Below are 24,582 nucleotides of genomic sequence, written 5' to 3'. Positions count from 1 at the left end.
ACGGTTTTAAGCGTGCCCTAAAAACGCATTTTTTCAGACTGGCCGACCGTCTCCAACAAAATTGATCAGACCGCACCCAATACTAACATTGTCTCTATGGACATGGGGGCGCACGTCCTCGCCAGGGGGTCCATCCCAGAAGAAAGATCCAAGGTTCAAATGAAGAGAAGGACAGCGCCACACCAGGAAGTGAAAAGCAGCTCACACTTTATTCTACCTCCTTCAGCAACGTTTCGGTCCAAGGACCTTTATCAAGCACAGTACAAAGACATTCCAACCACCATTATATATCCTTAAGTCCACCCCCTTAATTAACAAACAGCCAATGGGAGTGCCATAATCTGATAGAAAAAACACACAACAATATAAACTTCTTATACATAAATAAAAACAGTACTATACAATTAGCAGCCTATACATATCCTCCTCTACTACAAAGCAATCCCCCCCTTATCACATTTTAACCCGCATACAAGGTATTAAGCTCCCGACTTCCAGAATGTAAACACACCCCATCATCCTATCAGGGCAGTGCATCGGCGGTTGCTATGGTCCCGTAGGCATGTTCATGAGAAGCGCAGCACAATCAGGCAACAGCGCTGACACCATGTGACCGCACCGTACCCAGCATGCAGCGCCGATCATTGCGCAAGCCCACAAGTTCCACCACCACCGCGCATGTCCCATGGGGAGATCCGCCCACTGAGGTCCCAGTCCAGCGCTTCAGTGCGCATCACCGTAGAGAAAACAATCGCTGAACGCTGTGTGCCGCAGCGCTGGTCACTGCGCAGGTCCAAATATAGTCCGCCATTGCGCATGTTCCCGCTTGGGATCCGCCCATCTCGGTCAGAGATCAGCACTTCAGTGAGCATATCCATAGTGTCACAGTCTCAAGCAGCTTCAGTGCGCATGTCTTTGTTCTAATTCTCCAAAGGCTTCAGTGTGCATGACATGCAGCATCCATACCGACACAACTGGTCCTCAATGCGCATGTCCAAAAAATAAGATTACCACAGCGCTTCTTTATTCCAAAATCACCACAGATAATATATAAATACGTTCATCTGGATATAATACCGGATCTGTTGCACATTTCTCCCCATATTCATATTTATAAAAGACACTATATGGAAATTCCAACAGTTGCTATATATTCATTGGACATTATTCAGACCCTGTAACGAGATGTCAGAAGGAAAACTGTTCCGATCGCACAATAGAGACAGTATTACCGACACAGACACATAAATGCAAAAATAACGGAGCATTCACATAAGTCACAAATAACAACATACATGGTATATCAACAGTTATTTAGGATATCCTAATGAAATTCTGGTTTATCAATGGAAACACCAACACACATAGGTGGATATAGGGAGTGTAGGTAACATAGATGCATATCCAATAAGGTAAGTAACCCTACACCCAACTGCAACGGAGGGGATAATATCAATAGTGACACCTAATACACGTGTCTTCTGTACCGTCCCCCACCCACATTAACCATAATATCCTAAACCAGGGAGATGTGGGGATGCCTAATCGTAAGAGGTACTGCCTCTAATATCACAAATCTCAATAAAAGAAAAAAAAGAAGAAAAATAATTAAAAAAAAGAATACAAAGACTATAACATGGTTAAAAACAATACACCAATGAGGAATCACAATCGACCCATAGAACACTAGAGGAGACAACTCTGCTGGTATTCAATATTCAAGCCCTTAGGAAAGAGTATCGAGCTCGAATATCCATTTTAACTCTTTCTTTTTCAAAAGGGAAACCCGGTCTCCACCTCGCCTGAGCATAGGGACGTCGTCTATAACCCTGTATCTTAACTGATTGACTGAGTGTCCCATTTCATGAAAGTGCCTAGGTACCGGAAGCTCAATGAGTTTAGTTCTAATAGTACTTTTATGTTTGCTAATCCTAGCTTTAACCTCCATTGTGGTCTCCCCTACATAGTAGAGGCCACATGGACAGCTAAGGACGTAGACCACAAAACTACTCTTACAAGTGTATCGTTTCCGTATCTCATATTTTCTACCGGTATGAGGATGGCAGAAAGATGCTCCCTTCACCATGTTGTTACAACACGCGCAACTGAGACAAGGGAAATTCCCCAAGCTCGGGCGACTCAGAGTAGTCTGTAGATCCCTCTTTGAGCTACCCACATCAGATACCACCAACTCATCCCTTACATTTCTGTTCCCCCTATAGGAGAATAGAAAGGGCAATTGGAACTCATTAACGTTGGCATGACCTCTACTAAGTAGTGGCCAATGCCTCCGTATGACACCTGAGGTCCGATTGCTGAAACCATTATATGCTGTAACAAATGGTATCCTCTTATTTGTTTCAACAGCCACTCTGGGATTGAGGAGCTCATCACGTTCCTTAGACAAGGCTTTAGCTTTAAACCCATCCAAATCGGACTTAGAATAGCCTCTTGCAAGAAATTTTTGACACATTTCATTAAGTCTCTCATCAACGAGAGTATCGCTGGAGACAATTCTTCTAACTCTCAGCAGTTGGCTCCATGGCAAGGACTCCACCATACGGCGTGGACGTTCACTGGAAAAGTGCAACAAATTGTTTCTATCCGTATGCTTAATAAACAGGTCAGTGTGTAGAAGACCATCAGACTTATAAACACAAGTGTCCAAAAATTGCATCCTAGTCTGTGAACAGTCCATGGTGAACCCCAACCCAGGGTACATATTATTCTAGTGGAGATGAAACTGCTCAAGCTCATTCCGATCCCCATCCCATACCAGGAAAATGTTGTCGATGTTGCGCCGCCAGCCCCTGACACGGCCCCAGAACTGCGAGCCGCACACATGCTCGCCCTCCAGGACAGCCATATAGATGTTAGCATAAGTGGGGGCCACATTGGACCCCATGGCTGTCCCGCGGCGCTGCAAATAGAACTCATCCCCAAAGAGAAAAAAATTCCTCCCAAGGATGACCTCCAGCAGCGCCAGGGCGAACCGTGCGCTGTCCGGAGCCATATCGGAGCCAGCAAGCGCCACACCGACAGCAGACAAACCCCTGATATGTTCAATAGATATATATAAAGAAGTAACATCAAAGGAGACCAACCAAGTGGAATCACTGACCTGTACACCCTCCAAGGATCTGATAAAGTCACTAGTATCCCTCACATAGGAGGGTGCAGAGATAGCAAATTTTCTCACCAGTTGGTCCAAAAAGACTGCCACTTTGTTGCACAGAGACCCCCTGCCCGACACAATCGGGTGACCAGGGGGCCTCTGCAGATCCTTATGAATCTTAGGGAGGGTGTACAGGACAGGAACCACTGGATGATCAATGGCCAATTTAGCATCAATAAGGCCATTGTTTAGTGCCTCATCAATCATAGTATCTAATTCCAATTTATACTCCTGGGTTGGGTTCACCTGTAATCTCTCATAGACATTTGCATCCGAAAGCTGTGACCTTATCTCACTGACATATTGTACAGTATCCATCACCACCAAAGCCCCGGCTTTGTCGGCTGGCTTTATGGTGATGGATTTGTTTCTCTTCAATATCCCAATCTCTCTATGTTCAGAATAGGATAAATTAGAAGGCCCAACCTCCTCCCATTTTGTTTCAGTCTGGCTATATCAGCCTTCACAAATTTACAAAAAGTATCTATTACAGGATCTTGTACCGGAGGCATAAAATCGCTTTTGTTATAGAGACCAAACGTATCAAGAGAAAGACATGTCGGAGAAGCAAGGGTCACAGCCCTCTCTTTATCTGAAAAGAACAATGCCAATTTCAAGCGACGGAAGAAGGAAAATAGATCAATATGGACATTAAACCAATTGGTGCTACTGTAGGGCAAAAAGATAAACCTTTGGAAAGCACCTAGGGTTTGTAGATCTGAAAGAATAAGTGAAGATATATTTACCACCAAAGAAGATGTTTCACTCACTTCCTCTTCACTGGCCGACCGTCTCAACGCATTAAACTAACTATCCCTGTGTGGCCTATTCAAATTTTTTTTACCATAGCCAGATTCCTCACATCATGTTCTCATTCACTTTATGCAGTATTAGCCCTCTGTGTCTGTACTGCTACATACTTAGGCAGGTAACCGGTTCATGCAGCTTTACATGAACACCCGAGCCTTACACTATGGCCGGTCCGAATAACTAAAGCAATTGTTACCATCCGCCTCTCGTGTCTCCCCTTTTCCTCATAGTTTGTAGCTTGCGAGCAGCAGGGCCCTCATTTCTCTTGTATCTGTTTTGATCTATGTGTTTATTGTTATGCTGTAATGTCTATTGTCTGCACAAGTTCCCTCTCTGTAAAGTGCTGCGGAATATGTTGGCGCTATAGAAATAAAATTATTATTATCTCTCCCACACACAGCTCCACTCCATCACATTCCCACCCACACAGATCCTCTCTGCTATATTGCCCTCACACATACAACTCCTCTCCATCATGTTCTCCACGCACACAGCTCCTCTCTATATTTTCCCCCACAGCTCCTCCCAATGCCCCCCCACACACACAGCTCCTCTGTTATATTTCCCACACACACGCAGCTCCTCTCTGTCATATTCACCCCCACAGGCAGCTTCTCTCCGTCATATTTCCCACACACACAGATCTTCTTCATCATATCCCCACACACAGCTTCTCTCCGGCATATCCCCCCCCCCCCCCCCACAAACACACACAGTTCCTCTCAGTTATATTTTTCCCACACACAGTTCCTTTAATGGACTGACCGGGTTGGAATAGTGATATTGCAACCACTAGAGGCAGCACCGGGCAGGTAGTGTAGTCTGGAATAGCAAAGGAGTCGATACACAGGAACAGCAATGTAGTCTGGAGGAATAAGCAGGAATCGTAGTCAAGGAAGCCAGAAGTCGTTTACCAGGAGCAGCAGTGTCGTTTGAAGGAATAGCAGGTGAAAGGAAGCTTGAATAAAGGCAGGTAGCTCAATGACCACGCAAGGAACTGAGAGCAAGGCCAGGTTAAAATAGGGTGTGCAATCAGAATGAGCCAATCAGGAATTCAGAAGGAAGAGCTGCCAACTGGTGCACAGGAGCTGCTAGGTTCGAATTCTGACAGTACTCACCTCCTTCCAGGATGGACTTCTCTGGATGTCTCATATGAAAAGTTCTTGTAAGCCTGGGTGCATGGACATTTGCCCTCTGGCTCCCATGAATTATCTTCTGATCCATAACCCCTCCATTGTATCAAATATTGTAGTCTCCCTCTACATTTTCTTGAGTCCTGAATTTCATCAAAGATGTACTCTTCTTCACCATGGACGGTTTCTGGTGGAGGAGGTGGCTGAGTTCTTCCTGGAAAAGGGTTCTCATTGAATATCTTGAGCAAGGAGACATGGAACACGGGATGAATTTTCAGGCTGCTGGGAAGTATTAAACGGGAAGCAAATGGGTTAATTTGTGCAGAAACTTGAAAAGGTCCTATGAATTTTTCACCTAATTTAGAATACGATTTAGGAGATTGTCTTCAGATTTTTGGTAGAAAGCCAAACCTTGTCACCGACCTGAAAGGTAGGAAGCGCTTTGCGACGTTTATGGGCCGTTTGTAACATCTCAGTTAGTTATTTTTTAACTTTCCGCAACTCTGTAAGTAACAGCAGGAATTGAGGTATTGAATGGAAGGTTAGGGATAAATACCGGATGAAAACTATAGTTGGCAAAAAATGTACTTTGGGATGTAGAACTGTGTTTGGAGTCATTATATGCTAATTCTACTGTTGGTAGATATCATAGTAACATAGTAACATAGTAACATAGTTAGTAAGGCCGAAAAAAGACATTTGTCCATCCAGTTCAGCCTATATTCCATCATAATAAATACCCAGATCTACGTCCTTCTACAGAACCTAATAATTGTATGATACAATATTGTTCTGCTCCAGGAAGACATTTCTCCATCCAGTTCAGCCTATATTCCATCATAATAAATACCCAGATCTACGTCCTTCTACAGAACCTAATAATTGTATGATACAATATTGTTCTGCTCCAGGAAGACATCCAGGCCTCTCTTGAACCCCTCGACTGAGTTCGCCATCACCACCTCCTCAGGCAAGCAATTCCAGATTCTCACTGCCCTAACAGTAAAGAATCCTCTTCTATGTTGGTGGAAAAACCTTCTCTCCTCCAGACGCAAAGAATGCCCCCTTGTGCCCGTCACCTTCCTTGGTATAAACAGATCCTCAGCGAGATATTTGTATTGTCCCCTTATATACTTATACATGGTTATTAGATCGCCCCTCAGTCGTCTTTTTTCTAGACTAAATAATCCTAATTTCGCTAATCTATCTGGGTATTGTAGTTCTCCCATCCCCTTTATTAATTTTGTTGCCCTCCTTTGTACTCTCTCTAGTTCCATTATATCCTTCCTGAGCACCGGTGCCCAAAACTGGACACAGTACTCCATGTGCGTTCAAGCCTTTCGTTAGTTCTTTCAGTCTGTCCATTGGATTGTGGGTGGAAGGCAGTAGATAAATTGACAGTAACTCCTAACGCTGTACAGAAGGTTTTCCAAAATCTTGATGTAAACTGAACACCTCTATCAGAAACGACATTGTCAGGAATTCCATGCAGTCTGAATACCTCTTTGAACACTAATTCTGCGGTTTGTTCAGCAGTAGGAATCCCTTTAGTTGGAATAAAAGGGGCCATCTCTGTGAGCTGATCTACCACAACAAGGAAAACAGTCATTATTTTTGAGGTTAGAAGGTCCAAGATAAAATCTATTCAAATTGATCCCCAAGGCCTAGATGGAACTGGAAGAGGTTGAAAAAGTCCTAGAGGAGAAGATCATGGCGTCTTGTTCCGTGCACATGTTAAACAGGAAGAAATATATTTTCTCACATCCTTCCTACAATAAGGCCACCAAAAAGAATGAAGTAGTAGTTCTTGCATTTTGATTACTCCAGGGTGTCCTACAAGTTTAGAATTATGGACACGTTTGAGGACTTCCAGTTGAGCAAATTCAAATACATATATTAACCCCTTAGTGGCATGGGCCGTACATGTACAGCGCATGTCTTGACTCTCAGCACCGGAGCCCACATCTTTCCCGGCACATGTCAGCTGTTTTGAACAGCTAACATGTGCCCCTAACAGTCGCAGGTGGAATTGTGATCCACCCGCGGCTGTTAGCCTGCTAAATGCCGCTATCAATCTCTGACAGTGGCATTTTTTGTGATCACAGCGGAAGTGCGTTGTTACGTGTTACGGAACCACTCAGCCCGCAGAATATGTTGTGCAGTTATATGTATGTATAATAGGTTCCATGTGAGATGCATGTCCCTAATGCATCAGCCCACAGGCTGCGCTCCTGGGCAGAGGGGACACGATATTCCCCTTCTGTCCGCCCCCCACCTTTGTAATTCCCACAGTAAATATCGGCAGGCTCCGGCCACCTGCGGCTATTGTAATGTATGTCTGGCCTGCCTCTTTTCTATTGGCCTGCCCTCTGTATCTGTGTGATATATTCTGTGTCCTGTGAGTAAAGTTTTGTCAGACTGGAAATACGTGGAGAAGCAGTGATCTTTTATATGCGCTCACGTAACCAAGTGATTCCAGCCAGCGTCCTTCATTCAGACTCCAGCCAAAGCAGAGTGGACCTCCTGAAACACGGGGTGGTACTGAAAGAGGTACCACAGCTTGGTAGACCCCGTTACATGCGTCACTAATCCCGCCCATCGGCGCTCATGTCACATGACCGAAGTAGCAGACCCCTGTGGTTGTCATTGCCGGATTGCTGTGAGTGCCACAAAACTGTTGGTGCTCATAGCAAGTGAGCATTTCTGCCACACACAGGAGATCTGATTATCGCAGCTTCTAGACTCCCATAGAGACTATTGAAGCAAGTGAAAAGTAAAACAAAATAAAAAATATATGTAAAAGTTCAAATCACCCTCCATTCACCCCTTTCAAAATAACACAATTTTAATTTTTTTTTAAATATACATATTTGGTGTTTCTGAATTCAGAATCAACCGGGCTATCAAGTTATAAAAATAATTAATCCGACCGGTAAACGGCGTAGCGAAAAAAAAAGGAAAAACGCCAGAATTAAGTTATTTTGGTCGCCACATTATTGCATTAAAATGCAATAACTGGCGATCAAAACATCGTATCTACACCAATATGGTATTAATAAAAGCGTCAGCTCCACACGCAAAAATTAAGCCCTCACTTGGCCCCAGATCATGAAAAAAGGGGACGCTACGGGTCTCGAAAAATGCCGCAATTTTTTTTTTTTTTTTTTACAAACTTTGGATTTTTTTTTCACCACCTAAATAAAAAAGAACCTATACATGTTTAGTATCTACAAACTCGAAATGACCTGGAAAATCATAATGGCAGGACAGTTTTAGCATTAGGTGAACATGGTGAAAAAAAAATCCAAAAAACAGTTGTGGAATTGCACTTTTTTTTTGCAATTTCACTGCACTTGGATTTTTTCCCATTTTCCAGTACACGATATGGTAACACCAATAGTGTTGTTCAAAAGTACAACTCATCCCGGAAAAAAACAAGCCCTCACATGACCATATTGACAGAAAAATAAAAAAAAGTTATGGCTCTGGGAAGAAGAGGAGCGTAAAACAGAAATGCAAAAACTAAAAAGGGCTGCGGCGTGAAGGGGATAAAAGAAAAGATCAATGTCTTTAGAAGGATGGTTAAGAAATAAGTCAGTTTGGTATCTCTCTTTAATTTTCATCATAAATTCTTTGGGGTCCAGTAATCCCCCCAAAAATATTGGACATAGAATGGTAGAGTCAGTGCTAGATCTCTCCTGTGGTCCAGGTTCAACAAAAATGCTGGACAGAGCATCTGCCTTGCCGTTTCTTGAACCAGGTCGATAAGAAATTATATAATTCAACCGGGAGAAAAATAAGGCCAATGTACTTGTCTTGCAGACAACCTCTTAGCTGTACAGATAAATTCAAAATTTTTGTGGTCAGTAAGAACAGTCACCGGATGATTGGCCCATTCCAAAAGATGTCTCCATTCTGAGAAGGCAACTTTAATGGCTAACAGTTCCTTATTCCCAATACCATAGTTCTTTTCTGCAGTTGACATGGTATGAGAAAAAAACGCACATGGATGAAGCTGCATTTTGTCTCCAACTCGCTGTGATAAAGCGGCTCCCACCGCAGAGTCTGAGGCGTCTACTCCGACAACAGACGGCAGTTCAGGTTTTGGATGGACAATGGTGCGGAAGTGAAAAGAGTATTTAGTTTGTCAAACGCCATTTGTGCCTCAGGAGACCAAAAAAACACTCTTGTTTTCTTTGTGAGTGAAGTAATTGGTAAGATTGTTTTTGAAAAGTTTTTAATGAATCTTCTGTAGAAATTTACAAATCCTATAACATGCTGATTCTCTATTACATTTCTTGGGGTAAGCCAGTCAACTACCACTCTGATCTTACTGGGATCCATGCTCAGACCTTCTGGGGAGATGATATATCCCAGAAATTGAGGTCTGGTTTATTCAAATTCATATTTTTCAAGTTTAATATAGCGATGGTTTTCTAGTAGACGTTCTAGAACTAACTGGACATGTCTGCGATGCTCCTCCGAGGAATCTGAAAATATAAGAATGTCATCAAGATAAACAACTTGATCCAAAAAATCTTGAAAAACATCATTGATGAATTGCTGAAAGGTGGTAGGGACGATGCTAAGGCCGAAAGGCGTAACCAGATATTCAAAATGTCCATATGGTGTTCTAAAGGCAGTCTTTCACTGATCTCATTCGGATGAGATTATAAGCCCCTCTTAGATCGAGTTTGGTAAAAAGTCTGGCAGAACGCAGTCTCTCCAGCAACTTAGTGATTAAGGGGAGTAGGTAACGATTCTTAATGGTAATTTTATTGATTTCTCAATAATCTATACATGGCGGCAGGGTTGAGTCCATCTTTTCTACAAAAACAAGGGTGCTCCATCTGGCAAAGAAGAAGGTTGAGTAAAGCCTTTCCCTAAATTTTTGTCCAGGTATTCCTTTAATACTTTAATAATAATCTTTATTTTTGTATAGCGTTAACATATTCCGCAGCGCTTTACAGGTTGCACACATTATCATCACTGTCCCCGATTGGGCTCACAATCTAAATTCCCTATCAGTATGTCTTTGGAATGTGGGAGGAAACCGGAGAACCCGTAGGAAACCCTTGCAAACACGGGGAGACCATACAAACTCCTTGCAGATGTTGTCCAAGGTGGGATTAGAACCCAGGACTCCAGCACTGCAAGACTGCAGTGCTAACCACTGAGCTACCCTGCTGCCCAATTTCAATTCTGGCTCAGAAAGATTGTAAATTTGTCCAAATGGAATTCACGCTCCAGGAAGTAAATCAATGGGACAGTCATAAGGACGATGAGGAGGCAGTTGATCGGCTTTCTTCTTACTGCAGACTTCACTGAACTGCTGGTACTGAGGTCACTCTGATTAGAAATCTTGGAAATTTGAATTTGTTTGGAAGCAGATACATTAGCATGGCAATTGTTACAGTAGTCAGAGGGAAAGGTAATGTCCTCGATGCCCAGTTGATAGATGGGTTAGGAATTGAAAACCAGTGAATGCCTAGAATAACTCATGATTCATGATGATTCGGCTCCATACAGATTTCCAGGTCAATTGTCTCATGAGTAACAGATCCAGGTGATAAAGGTGATCCATCCACTGTTTCCATATCGATGGGCATGGATTTAGTTCTACTTGCAATGTTATTGTCAAGTGAGACTTGTGAGTCCATGAAATTCCCTCCTGCTCCAGAATCTAACATGGCAGAGCATTGTATTTTTTGGCTTCAAATTATGACCTGTATGGGAACGACAAAATGAGATGATGGTGATTGCTCTTTTGCCTTTATCTTGCATTATGGACAAGATGGTCTGCAGAACTGGATCTCGCTGTTCAAAGAGGTCTAAATCACATTCAGCCCTGGTATTTGTGAAGGCTAAGGTCCTTATATTAGGACAGTTGATAGCAAAATGTCCAGCGCCCCCGCAAGAGAGACATAGATTTTCTGTACGCCACCTCTCCTTCTCTACTGCAGAGAGAGGTGTACGGATTACATTGATTTGCATAGGTTCAGGAACAGTATCCTTTTCCTGTTCCTGTTTCCTTTTTCAATGCTGATTGAGTAAAGGAGTAGTTAGGGGTAGGGTTGAGCGACCTTGACTTTTTTAGGGTCGAGCCGGGTTTCGCGAAACCCGACTATCGCAAAAGTCGAGTCGAGTGAAATCGGCCGATTATGGCGAAAAGTCGAGGATCGACCGAAACACGAAACCCAATGCAAAGGCAATGGGTTTTTTTTTTTTTTTTTCTTCTCTCCCTCTCCCTCTCCCTCTCTCTCTCTCCTCCGTCCGTCCCTGAACTGAAAAGCTGGTGTTACACAGTGCAAATCGCTACATCGCACAAGCGACAACATGGCGATAGGCGTCCACGCCCCTAAGACCTATGTCATCACTCTGCCCACGCCCCTTCATTGGCTGAAAAAAATGGCGCCAAGCGCGTCATACGAAACGCGACTTTGGCGCGAAAGTCGCTTACCGCATGGCCGACCCCACACAGGGATCGGGTCGGGTTTCATGAAACCCGACTTTGCCAAAAGTCGGCGACTTTTGAAAATGAACGATCCGTTTCGCTCAACCCTAGTTAGGGGTGTTTCCAAATACTCACAGCCTTTCCTTTCTTCGTTCAGTGAGTCTCTGATCAATTTGAAAGCATAGCTGAATAAAGTCCTCCAAATTATCAGGGGTCTCAACCCTTGCAAGTTCATCTTTGATTAGCTCTGAAAATCCTTGGCGTAATTGACTCCTCTGGGCAGCTAAATTCCATGTGGTGTCTGCCACCCAGCGGCGGAATTCAGAGGTATATTTAGCTACAGAAGGCCGCCCTTGACGTTGGTTATGCAATTTGGTTTCAGCTGTAACACAATGATTTGGGTCATCAAACACTTGGTCTATAGCAGTGATGAAAGAGAGTAAGTCATTTAGGACGTCAGAGTTCTTCTCCACATAAGTTGAGGCCCATGCAAGAGCCTCATCAGTCAGATTATTGTTAAACAGAACCTTTTTCCTGTCACTGGTAAATGGAGAAGGAAGCATCTGGAAACAGATACGGCATTGATTTAGGAATCCACAGTAGTGGTAACAATCCCCGCTGAACTTTGCAGGCAGCGGCATGTGTGCGTTTGATTACGGGCCAGAGTTGCGCAATTCCAATAATTTCCTTTTGCTGACCCAACACCTGAGTCTGCAACTTAGAAAATTTTTCTTGGTAGGTGGTACCAAAATTCTGAAGTTCAGCAACTTCTTGCCTCAGTTGGGATGCAATGAACTCCATCCTGTGGGCGTGATTATTCTGTTATAGACTGACCTGGTTGGAGTAGTGATACTGAAACCACTAGAGGCATCATTGGGAAGGTAGCGTAGTCTGGTATAGCTAAGGAGTCGATACACAGGAACAGCAATGTAGTTTGATGGAATTAGCAGGAATTGTAGTCAAGGAAGCCAGGGGTCGTTTACCAGGTTTACCAGGAGCAGCAGTGTCATTTGAAGGAATAAGCAGGAATTGTAGTCAAGGAAGCAAGAGGTCATTTACAAGGAGCAGCAGTGTTGTTTGAAGGAATAGCAAGTGGAAGGAAGCATGACTAAAGGCCAATAGCTCAATAATCACGCAAGAAACTGACACACAGCTCCTCTCTGTCATATTCCCCACAAATAGCTCCTCTCTATCATACCCCCCCCCCCCACACACACACACACACACACACACACACACAATGCTCTATGAAACTTAGTGTTGGCAAAATGTTAGAAATTGTTCTGAAGTTCAGTGAGATATTAACTCAATCTTGTCAAAGGGGGTGTACTCATTTAAACTGAGCAATGTTTATTAAAATTTATAAAACACAGAACATAATTACAGTATCTTTCCTGCATGTCTTCTCTCATGTTTTACAAGATATGATTTGTGTATTAAAGATTTCCCACATTCTCAACATGCTTCAATGTGTGACTTCTCTCGTGGCTTACAAGACTTGATTTTTTTGTAAAGCACATTCCACATTGTAAACATGAAAATGGTTTCTCTCCTGTGTGAATTCTTTGATGTCTAACAAGATGTGATTTATCTCTAAAACATTTCGCACATACTGAACATGAATATGGAGTCTCTCCAGTATGAATGCTCTGATGTCTAGTAAGACCCCCTTTATCTCTAAAGGACTTCCCACATAGTGAGCATGGATATGGCTTCTCTCCTGTGTGAATTCTCTGATGTATAATAAGATACCCCTTATATGTGAAGGACTTCCCACAATCGGCACATGAAAATGGATTTTGTCCTGTGTGAATTCTCTCATGCACAGCAACTTGGGATTTATATAAAAAGCATTTCCCACATTCTGAACATGAATATGGTTTCTCTCCTGTGTGAATTCTCTGATGTATGATAAGACTCCCTTTATCTGAGAAGAACTTTCCACATTCCGAACATGAAAATGGCTTTTCTCCTGTGTGAATTCTCTCATGCACAGCAACTTGTGATTTATATAAAAAACATTTCCCACATTCTGAACATGAAAATGGCTTCTCTCCTGTGTGAATTCTCTGATGTGTAATAAGACTCCCTTTTTCTGTGAAAGACTTCCCACATACTGAACATGAAAATGGCTTCTCTCCTGTGTGAATTCTCTGATGTATAATAAGATACCCTTTATATGTGAAGGCCTTCCCACATTCTGAACATGAAAATGGTTTTTCTCCTGTGTGAATTCTCTCATGCATAGCAACTTGTGATTTATATAAAAAACATTTCCCACATTCTAAACATGAATATCGAGCCTCTCCTGCGTGAATTTTCTGATGTTTAATAAGACTCCCTTTAGCTGTGAAGAACTTCCCACACTCTGAACATGAATATGGCTTTTCTCCTTTGTGAATTCTCTGATGTGTAATCTGACTCCCTTTATCTGTATAGGATTTCCCACATTCCAAAGATGAAAATGTTTTTTCTCCTGTGTGACATCCCTTATGTCTAACAAATTTTGATTTCTTTGTAAAGCATTTCCCACATTCTGAACAGGAGTATGGCTTCTCTAATTTGTGTTTTCCTTGTGTTAAATAATCTGACCTTCTAGTAATTTGCTTGTCACACTGAAATCTTTTATTCACTTTGTCACCTGGAATTGTGGTAACAATGCGAGATTGCTCAGGAGAAGGTTCCTCATGATTAGGAGAATTACTAGAAAGTGTAGTACTGTGAAGTCCAGGAGGTCCATGATGGGTAATGAGGTTTTCTCCATTAGAGTGCTTCCTGATATCTTCTTTTTTACAATTTAGTGATAAACCATTATTCTCACAAGGATTTCCTATAAGGAAGAAAGATAGATTGGATGTGAATTTCTTCTACAACACAAAAGAGATTTCTACATGTATTTTATGAAGCTCACAATAAAGACCCTCGTCAGTGAAAGTACCAGTAATAGCGAAGACAACTACATGGCATAACATTAAAATGCACCTGTCACCTCTTTTGGCAGCTATAAGATGCGGCCACCGCCTTTCAGGGCTTATCTACAGCATTCTATAATGCTGTAAATAAGCCCACAGTCTGACCTGAAAGATAAGAAAAATAAGATTTACTAAACTCACCCGGGGGGAGGTCCGATGGATGTCGCAGGTCCGGGTCCGTCGCCTCCCATCTTCTTGCGACGCAGCCTTCCTACTTGCTTCCGTGCTCACCAGCATTGCACTTCTGTGCAGGCGTACTTCTCTGCAAAGTACTACAGTACGTAGGCACTGGACCTCTCTGACCTTTCCCATCGCCTGAACTACTTTGCTCTGCCATCAACAGGACTGAGAAGTGCGCCTGCGCAGGAGCGTGATGCCGGAGAGTTCTGAAGCAAGCAGGAGGGTGGCGTCGCAAGAAGATGGGAGGCGCCAGACCCGGACCTGCGGTTCGGATTATGATTGCTGAATTTGCAATATTCACCGATTAATTAGTTGAATATTTGCCGAATATAACCGAACACCATTCACATCAATGGGAGGCAAAAACAAACGCATGCTCAACACTTTAAAACTGCCCCAAATGCTGCCAAAACACCTCAAATGAGGGACAGACACCAGGAAAGTGGCCTCAATTCACCCACAGTACAAATTTTAGCATAGAACTGCAGCAATCAGCCAGGCATGAGGTATCGGGCTCTGGGACAGCATTTACAGCTTTCAACTGAATGTCACAGTAAGACGAGGTGGGTGAGGAATTGGTGTAGGACCCCTTTGTTGGGAGCCCTGATACCACATGCAACACCTCTACCTGCTTTCAGGTGGCACAAATATCAGTTTTATAGACTACCATTGTCAGAAAAATGTAAGGATAGTAACACGGGTAGTTGAGTCCAAGGAAGTGGAGGCCTGATGGTCTCAGAGGCCTACTGCTACATGAAGGAGACCCAACTAGGAGTGTTCACATTTCCAAAAATTATTGGTAGACATCACCAAAGTGGCATCAATTGCACCACAGTAGAAATAGTATAATAGGGACCGATAGGTCTTTCACTACAGCCAACCCAGTGGATGGAGACTGTAATGAGCAAGGTGGTGGAAGCACTGTTCCGTATCCCACTGAAAGACTGGAAGGGGCGTAACTAGGTTGCCTACCAAATACCTACTCTGGCAAGTGGCAGCAGGCAAAAACTGCTACTCAAGGAGGTGCAAAAAGGTTGCACCAGGTATACTCAATGGCTGACCTACAGAATGTGGCATCTGAACCCCTACAGTGGGTAAGCTGCTACAACCCAAAGGAGGGATGAAAAATTAAGGTAGGCACTGTAGGGACTCTGGAACCACAGGTGCAGATGGGACCAGTTGAGGAACAGAAAAGCACTGGCAGGTGCGGGCAGTACCAGGTGTTAGACAGATGGGCACTGGCAGGTGCGATCTGGACCGGCTGATGGACAAAAGAGCACAGACAGGTATGAGCACAGACAGGTAAGAGCAGATAAGTACAGGGTAGACAAGCAGACAGGCGGACCTGGGGAACCTGACAACTAGCAAGCATGCAAGGCAAACTAACATCATAGGTCAGGTACCTCCATATTTTAGGAGAAGCCTTGAATAGAAGGTGTGGCCCAGACATAGTTTGGGAATACCTTAGGTTGGTGTGGGCGGTCTCTTTAAAAGGGAGGGAGCATGTGCGTGCGCCCTCTAAGCATATTTCCCGGTTAGTGATGAGTGAGTGTACTCGTTGCTTGGGTTTTCCCGAGCACGCTAGGGTGATCTCCGAGTATTTGTTAGTGTTTGGAGATTTAGTTTTCATCGCCTCAGCCGCATGATTTACAGCTACTAGCCAGCTTGATTACATGTGGGGATTCCCTAGCAAACAGGCAACCCCCACATGTACTCAGGCTGGCTAACAGATGTAAATCATTCAGCTGCGGCAATGAAAACTATATCTCCGAGCAGTCATAAATACTCGGAGACCACCCGAGCGTGCTGAGGAGAACCAGAGAAACGAGTATATTCGCTCATCACTATTCCCGGTCCTACAACTGAACCTTGGTGGAAACCGACACATAGAGGGCAAGATGAGAAGGTGGTGTGTGAGTGGGAGACACTGAATGTCCTGTCTGTTAGGTAAGAGGAGATCTAACAAAGGGCCAAGTCTGTAATGTCAACAGATCAGAAAGTCTATAGTAAGAGGGAATGGTCCACTGTGTCAAAGACAGATGTCAGGTCCAGGAGAAGGAGGAGGAGAAACTTGCATCACTTTCACTTTCATTTGGTGGTTAGTAGGTCATTGGTGACTTTAGTCAGGGCAGTTTCATTGGAATGGTGCGGTCTGAAGTCAGATTGTAAGAGGTCATAGAGGGAGCAAGAGGACAGGTGGGAGGACAGTTCAAAATGGACGTGTTGTTCCAGTAGTTTGGTAGCATAGGGGAGAAATGATATGGGGCGATAGGTAGACATAGAGGATGGGTCAAGGGTGGGTTTTTTGAGGATGGGTGTGATCGAGGTACGTTTCAATGAGGATGGAAGACACCAGTTGTTAGTGACAGGTTTAAGAGGAGGGTTATGCTTGTGATGAAGACTATAGAGATCAAAGCAGCAGAATCATTTTAGAAACCTCTGCAAACCATGACAGAAACTCCCAAACACATACAAAATTCGAACAGTTGGAGTCAAAACTACTGTCTTAAAATTAAAAAATAGTATTTATTAAGTAACAAGTCACATCTTTTAATAATCATTTACAACGATATAATAAAAGCGTATAATCAATTCATATTGCTTGCTTCTACAGTGGGGCAAAAAAGTATTTAGTCAGTCAGCAATAGTGCAAGTTCCACCACTTAAAAAGATGAGAGGCGTCTGTAATTTACATCATAGGTAGACCTCAACTATGGGAGACAAACTGAGAAAAAAAAATCCAGAAAATCACATTGTCTGTTTTTTTAACATTTTATTTGAATATTATGGTGTGTAAGACTCATGCTGGTGTGGTAGATGGAGGCAGGTATATCTCGCCCAGGTGTTTGTCCTATGTGAATTAGGCCACTCAGTATCTTCAGGGTGCTAATGGGTTAATGATTGCAGGAATAAAAGATGACCAGCTGGGTGTTTCCAGTGTCTGCCTGGGGCACACAGATTGCCTGCCTGTGTGAGACAAACGTGAGTGAAGAGCTCTGCTCAAGACCTGTGTGATGTTAGCTGGGTGGGAGAAGCCCCCCCAGTTGTTGAGATAGCAACGTATTTGTTTAGTTAGTGCCGGACAGGCTAGGATTTATTTTTATGTTTTGTTTTTTGTGTTGCTTTCACGTTAATAAATCTGACCTGAGGTCAGCCTGCTCAGAAACCTGCTGTACGCCTCAGATTCAATGCACAAACCACGTGTCCTTTGACCCCAGCAAAGGCGATCCCAGAGTGTTTTGTCACATTGTGGTGGAGAACGCGGGCATACCGTGGCACAGGCGACAGCATGGAAGACGTGGTGAAAGCCTTAGTACAGTCCACTGCCGTACAGCAGCAGGCCACTGCCGCACAGCACGAAGCTAATCGCTTGATGGCCGCACAGCTGAAGGAGTTACTGGACATGACGGTTGCAGACCGCCAACTTCTCCAACAGGTGGCGCAGCGCTTGGTGAGCATGCCTGACGCTGACCCGGAAGCAGAGTCCAGAAGGATCCATGTGAGTCGATACTGGCAAAAGCTGACTGCAGAAGATGACGTCGATGCATACCTGACAACGTTTGAGCGGACGGCGTTGAGAGAGAAGTGGCCGAAGGCACGATGGGCCGACTTGATTGCCCCGTTTCTCTCCGGCGAGGCCCAAAAAGCTTACCATGATTTGGACCCGGAGGTCGCTCAGGACTTTGAGAAACTGAAAGCTGAGATCCTGGCCTGGCTGGGTGTGACGACGGCTGTCCGGGCACAGAGGGTACATCAGTGGACATACCAGCAAGATAAACCGGCGCGGTCTCAGATGTTCGACCTGATCTACTTAACAAAGAAATGGCTGCAACCCGAGGTACTGACAATACCCGAAATAATCCAGCGGGTTGTCCTGGACAAGTACCTGAGAGTACTACCCCCAGCGCTGAAAAGGTGGGTAAGCCAAGGAAATCCCACAACAGCGGATCAACTTGTGGAGTTGGTCGAGCGTTATTCCGTGGCAGAAGGACTTCCCGACGACACCGCCAACCCCCGGTCTGTGCCTCCTCCTCGTGGAACCGGTAAGACTGTTCCAGGGACCACGGGTGAAGGAAAATCGCTTAAAACTGTGGGGGAGGAGTCCGGGACTGCTCGCACTCCGAGACCAAGAGTATTGGACGGTGGTCTCAGTAGGGGACCTGTTAGGTGTTTCTGCTGCCATGAGAAGGGTCATGTTTCTGCGAACTGTCCTGTTACCGCTGAACCCATGCAGTGCGACGTTATAGACTCTAGAAAACGCATGTCTTTGGTTACACAGCTAGTGAGTGTGAATGCGGGTCAAAATGATACAGTGAAACACCTGTGTGAATTATCTGTTGATGGGAAAAATGTTGTGGCATTACTAGACTCTGGAAGTGTGGTGACTCTGGTGAAAGCTAGTCTGGTGGCACTTCCGTCTGACAAGTTTTCTGTGACGTGTGTGCATGGTGACACCCGCTCGTACTTAACAGCGGTCATATGGATTTCTACTCCCTATGGGTCAGTGCAGCACAAAGTGGGACTCGTTCCCGCATTGTTACAGGATGTAATCCTGGGCAGGGATTTTCCCTATTTCTGGCAGTTGTGGTAGAATCAGTTGCTCCTTCACGGTAGCTGTACCCGTGAATCTTCTCCCATGCCATCTGGAGGTCCCGAGTCCCTAGAGGAGACCCCACAGGAAGATGTTGCTGGGGAGGTTAGTGAATCTAACCTTCAGTACCCCTTCTCCGTCATGGCGGGGGAAACAGAGGAAACTGAGGAACCTCAGTGAGAGGTGGAGGCAGACAGCCATCCGGCACCCTGCCTGCCAGATTTGGGAGTCCAGGTGGATGACTTCCACAGCGAGCAAATGAAAGATCCTACCCTGACTCCGGCTAGGAAAAATGTAAAAATGATAGATGGGGTACCCGTAGAACCTGACACTAGGCTAGCGTACCCGTATATGGTTTTTGAAAATGATTTGCTCTACCAGGTAGAAAAAAAAGGGGAAGACACAGTGCAACGGTTAGTGGTACCCAAACCTTATCGGCGGAAGGTACTGGATTTGGCCCACGGACATATAATGGGGGGACATCTGGGGGTACAGAAAACCACAGAAAGGATATTGCATTGTTTTGTGTGGCCTGGAATACATTGTGATGTGCGTAACTATTGTGAGTCCTGTCCAGAGTGTCAAATCGCGGCCCCTAAATCTCAGTTCCGTAGCCCTTTGGTACCCCTTCCTATCATCGGAGTCCCTTTTGAGAGAATTGGGATGGATTTGGTTGGGCCCCTTCCCCGATCCGCACGTGGGCACCAACATATCCTCGTCATCGTGGACTATGACACTCGTTACCCGGAAGCCGTCCCTTTGCGTAACACAGCTACCAAGACGATCGCCAAGGAATTGGTACAAGTGTTTAGTCGGGTGGGAATTCCAAAACAGATACTCACCGACCAGGGGACTCCCTTTATGTCGAGGGTAATGAAGGAGCTCTGCAGGCTCTTACAAATAGACCCGTTGCGTACGTCTGTCTATCACCCTCAAACAGATGGCCTGGTTGAGCGCTTCAACAAAACCTTAAAACAGATGCTCCAGAAGGCGATAGACAAAGATGGGAAGAACTGGGATTACTTGTTACCCTATTTGCTGTTTGCCATTAGGGAAGTTCCCCAGTCTTCCACAGGGTTTTCGCCTTTCGAACTGTTGTACGCCCGTCGTCCCCGGGGACTGCTGGACGTCGCAAAAGAAACCTGGGAAAGTCAAGTCACTCCCTTTAAAACGGTGATCGACCATGTAACACAAATGCAGGATCGTATTGCCGCTGTCATGCCCATTGTTAGGGACCATATGTTACAGGCCCAGGGAGCCCAGAGGCAAAGTTATGATAGAGGCGCTAAGGTCCGTACATTTGCACCCGGCGATAGGGTGTTGGTCCTAATCCCTACGGTGGATAGTAAATTCCTGGCGAAATGGCAGGGCCCATTTGAGGTCCGAGAAAGAGTTGGTGAAGTGAACTATAAAGTGTACCAGCCGGGTAAGAGAAAACCGGAACAGATTTATCATGTGAATCTGATAAAATCCTGGAAGGACCGCTCTGCCCTAACGGCGGATCTGCCCCGTCCGGTTTGTTCACCTACTGTACCGGAGGTGCAGGTTGCCGAGGCTCTCTCAGAACGACAAAAATCTGAGGTTAAGCAATTTTTGTTACAGAACCGACAGTTTTTCTCCGAAAAACCTGGCCGGACTAAGTTGGTGAAACATGAGATTGTCACAGAGCCTGGCGTCACTGTTCATGTGAAGCCCTACCGGATTCCGGAAGCCCGCCGTGAAGCCGTCTCCCGGGAAGTGATGGCAATGTTGGACTTAGGAGTCATTGAGGAGTCACACAGCGCCTGGTCCAGTCCAATTGTGTTGATACCTAAACCGGATGGCTCCATCCGGTTTTGTAATGACTTTAGGAAACTGAATGCAGTTTCTAAATTTGATGCGTACCCTATGCCCCGGGTCGATGAGTTGATTGACCGGCTTGGTAAAGCCCGATACATTACGACCCTGGATTTAACAAAGGGGTACTGGCAGATTCCTCTGGCCGAGGCGGCCAGAGAGAAGACGGCATTTGCTACACCGGAAGGTCTGTTCCAGTATGTCTATATGCCGTTTGGACTTCACGGAGCTCCCGCAACGTTCCAGAGATTGATGGATCGAGTCTTGAGGCCTCACAGACAGTACGCTTCTGCCTACCTGGATGACATCGTAATTTACAGCATGGACTGGGAAACTCATCTCCAGAAGGTACAAGCGGTGATTGATGACCTGCGAGATGCAGGTTTAACGGCAAACCCCAAGAAATGCCACATCGGGCTTGAAGAAGCCCGATACTTGGGCTACGTGATTGGCCGAGGAGTGGTTAAACCCCAGATCGACAAAATACAGGCAATTCAGGGCTGGCCACAACCAGTTAACAAGAAACAAGTGCAGGCTTTCCTGGGGATTGCCGGCTATTATCGCCGGTTCATACCAAATTTTGCAGCCGTGGCTACTCCCTTGACGGATCTTACCAAGGGGAAGGGTTCCGTCATGGTAAAATGGACCTCAGCTGCTGAAGAGGCCTTCCACAGCCTGAAACGGGCTTTGTGCTCTCAGCCCGTACTAGTGACTCCTGATTTCAGCAGCGAGTTTGTGGTACAAACTGATGCCTCTGATACTGGTGTCGGAGCTGTACTTTCCCAGGTGAGGGACGGAGTCGAACACCCAGTCCTCTATCTCAGTCGGAAACTGAATGTACATGAGCAGAGGTATGCGGTGGTTGAAAAAGAGTGCCTAGCCATTAAATGGGCTCTCGACTCCCTCAAGTATTACCTGGCTGGTAGGAAGTTTAGGCTGGTCACAGACCATGCCCCTCTCAAGTGGATGCACCTCCACAAGGACCGTAATAGTCGGGTAACCCGGTGGTTCCTTGCCCTGCAGGCTTACTCTTTTACGGTGGAGCACCGACCTGGGGTGCAGATGGGGAACGCCGATGCCCTATCCCGAGTGCACTGTTTCAAAAGTGTTCTTGCTCGACCGGAGTGGTCTGAGCAAGGGGGGGGGATATGTAAGACTCATGCTGGTGTGGTAGATGGAGGCAGGTATATCTCGCCCAGGTGTTTGTCCTATGTGAATTAGGCCACTCAGTATCTTCAGGGTGCTAATGGGTTAATGATTGCAGGAATAAAAGATGACCAGCTGGGTGTTTCCAGTGTCTGCCTGGGGCACACAGATTGCCTGCCTGTGTGAGACAAACGTGAGTGAAGAGCTCTGCTCAAGACCTGTGTGATGTTAGCTGGGTGGGAGAAGCCCCCCCAGTTGTTGAGATAGCAACGTATTTGTTTAGTTAGTGCCGGACAGGCTAGGATTTATTTTTATGTTTTGTTTTTTGTGTTGCTTTCACGTTAATAAATCTGACCTGAGGTCAGCCTGCTCAGAAACCTGCTGTACGCCTCAGATTCAATGCACAAACCACGTGTCCTTTGACTCCAGCAAAGGCGATCCCAGAGTGTTTTGTCACAGGTGGAAAATAAGTATTTGGTCAGAAACAAAATTTCATCTCAATACTTTGTAATATATCCTTTGTTGGCAATGACAGAGGTCAAACGTTTTCTGTAAGTCTTCACAAGGTTGCCACACACTGTTGTTGGTATGTTGGCCCATTCCTCCATGCAGATCTCCTCTAGAGAAGTGATGTTTTTGGCTTTTCGCTTGGCAACACGGACTTTCAACTCCCTCCAAAGGTTTTCTATAGGGTTGAGATCTGGAGACTGGCTAGGCCACTCCAGGACCTTGAAATGCTTCTTACGAAGCCACTCCTTCGTTGCCCTGGTGGTGTGCTTTGGATCATTGTCATGTTGAAAGACCCAGCCACGTTTCATCTTCAATGCCTTTGCTGATGGAAGGAGGTTTGCACTCAAAATCTCACGATACATGGCCCCATTCATTCTTTCATGTACCCGGATCAGTCGTCCTGGCCCCTTTGCAGAGAAACAGCCCCAAAGCATGATGTTTCCACCACCATGCTTTACAGTAGGTATGGTGTTTGATGGATGCAACTCAGTATTCTTTTCCCTCCAAACACGACAAGTTGTGTTTCTACCAAACAGTTCCAGTTTGGTTTCATCAGACCATAGGACATTCTCCCAAAACTCCTCTGGATCATCCAAATGCTCTCTAGCAAACTTCAGACGGGCCCGGACATGTACTGGCTTAAGCAGTGGGACACGTCTGGCACTGCAGGATCTGAGTCCATGGTGGCGTAGTGTGTTACTTATGGTAGACCTTGTTACATTGGTCCCAGCTCTCTGCAGTTCATTCACTAGGTCCCCCCGCGTGGTTCTGGGATTTTTGCTCACAGTTCTTGTGATCATTCTGACCCCACGGGGTGGGATTTTGCGTGGAGCCCCAGATCGAGGGAGATTATCAGTGGTCTTGTATGTCTTCCATTTTCTAATTATTGCTCCCACTGTTGATTTCTTCACTCCAAGCTGCTTGGCTATTGCAGATTCAGTCTTCCCAGCCTGGTGCAGGGCTACAATTTTGTTTCTGGTGTCCTTTGACAGCTCTTTGGTCTTCACCATAGTGGAGTTTGGAGTCAGACTGTTTGAGGGTGTGCACAGGTGTCTTTATACTCATAACAAGTTTAAACAGGTGCCATTACTACAGGTAATGAGTGGAGGAAAGAGGAGACTCTTAAAGAAGAAGTTACAGGTCTGTGAGAGCCAGAAATCTTGATTGTTTGTTTCTGACCAAATACTTATTTTCCACCATAATATGCAAATAAAATGTTAAAAAAAACAGACAAAGTGATTTTCTGGATTTTTTTTTCTCAGTTTGTCTCCCATAGTTGAGGTCTACCTATGATGTAAATTACAGACGCCTCTCATCTTTTTAAGTGGTGGAACTTGCACTATTGCTGACTGACTAAATACTTTTTTGCCCCACTGTATATGGCTTACATACTTCAAGAACCTGATGCCTCAGGTCGTATTTTCTTTATTAGTGTGGATTTGTGGCTCTGTTAACTGTGTCCTTCCTTTACGTTACTATGAATTGATTATACGCTTTTATTATATTGTTGTAAATGATTATTATAAGATGTGACTTGTTACTTAATAAATACTATTTTTTAATTTTAAGACAGTAGTTTTGACTCCAACTGTTCGAATTTTGTTTGTGATAAAGACTGTGGTAAAGTTTGGAATGAGGTGGGACGTTATAGTATCAAGTTTAGAGGTGGTGAGGCAAAGTATTCAGCCGAGATGAGGGGGGAACTGGTGGACACAGGAAAGAATTGGAAGTACTGAATAGCTGTTAATGGTTGTGAGACAGGTATGATATGAGGG

The 24,582-nt window shown here is 44.9% G+C and overlaps 1 protein-coding gene and 1 pseudogene across 1 annotated transcript in view; one reads left to right on the top strand and one right to left on the bottom strand.

The window, feature by feature from the left end:
* Positions 1-24,582, top strand: part of LOC138657427 (zinc finger protein 84-like) — a 729,030-nt gene that overhangs the window by 240,925 nt on the left and 463,523 nt on the right. The gene's annotated exons all lie outside the window — the stretch shown is intronic.
* The window catches only part of LOC138657471 (zinc finger protein 585A-like), a 92,959-nt pseudogene that overhangs the window by 29,307 nt on the left and 39,070 nt on the right, over positions 1-24,582 (bottom strand).

Source organism: Ranitomeya imitator, chromosome 1 (assembly GCF_032444005.1).
Source record: "Ranitomeya imitator isolate aRanImi1 chromosome 1, aRanImi1.pri, whole genome shotgun sequence".
Taxonomy (NCBI): Eukaryota; Metazoa; Chordata; class Amphibia; order Anura; family Dendrobatidae; genus Ranitomeya; species Ranitomeya imitator.
Note: the sequence above shows the minus strand (reverse complement) of the source record. Positions and strands in the feature narration are given on the sequence as shown.